Raw genomic sequence first — 895 nt, 5'->3', positions numbered from 1 at the left:
AAACCCCCGTGGTGCGGCCAGGAAGACGTCAGTCTGGCCCAGCACGGTGGCTGTCCCTGTGATCCTGCACCTTCTGGGCCAGGAGGCGGATCTTGCACAGCCATCCCTGGCCGCTGATGGCCTGCAGGCGCTACTTCAGCTCAGCCTGCAGGCTCCGCTTGGTGTGCTCACAGCTGTCACCACCATCATGTAGAGAGTACAGGCCACCCTCCGCTGGCCTGCCTCCCCTGTCCAATGGCTCTCTGTGCTGCTCACCTGCCCAGAGTGACTGGGGCTGGGCAGAAGCCAGGCCTCCTGCCCTGCCCAACCCCTGCCGATCTGCCCCTGTGCGAGCTGCCGCCCCACGGGGAAGGGTCACGGATCCCAGTCTTGGGACCGCGGACAGCCTTAAGTACTGCCCCCCGCACGGCAGGGTCACAAATCCGGGTCCCGGGACCACAAAAAGCGTCAAGCGCTGCCCCCTACCCCCAGGTCACGGATCCAGGTCCCAGACTGTGGACAGCCTCAAGTGCTGCCCCCCGCCTGAGAGTCACAGATCTGGGTCCTGGGACAGTGGACAGCCTCCCGCGGCACCCCCCACCTGCCAGGTCATGGATCTTGGTCCAGACGGTGGACAGCCTCCTGCGCTGCCCCCTGCCCGGCAGGGTCACAGATCTGGGCCTCGGGACCGTGGACAGCTTCCTGTGCTCCCCCCAGCCCGGCAGGGTCACAGATTGGGTCCCGGACCGCGGACAGCCTTGCCCACTGCCGCCCATCTTCAGTATGCAAATTAGCCGCCATCTTGTTGCTTCAGGGTGGGGGTCCCCACTAGGGTGCCTGGCCAGCCTGGATGAGGGGATAATGGCTGTGTGCAGCTGGTCACACCCCCTTCAGGGAGGGGGTCCCCACTAGGGTG

The sequence above is a fragment of the Myotis davidii genome, unplaced genomic scaffold (assembly GCF_000327345.1).
Source record: "Myotis davidii unplaced genomic scaffold, ASM32734v1 scaffold1841, whole genome shotgun sequence".
Lineage (NCBI taxonomy): Eukaryota > Metazoa > Chordata > Mammalia > Chiroptera > Vespertilionidae > Myotis > Myotis davidii.
Note: the sequence above shows the minus strand (reverse complement) of the source record.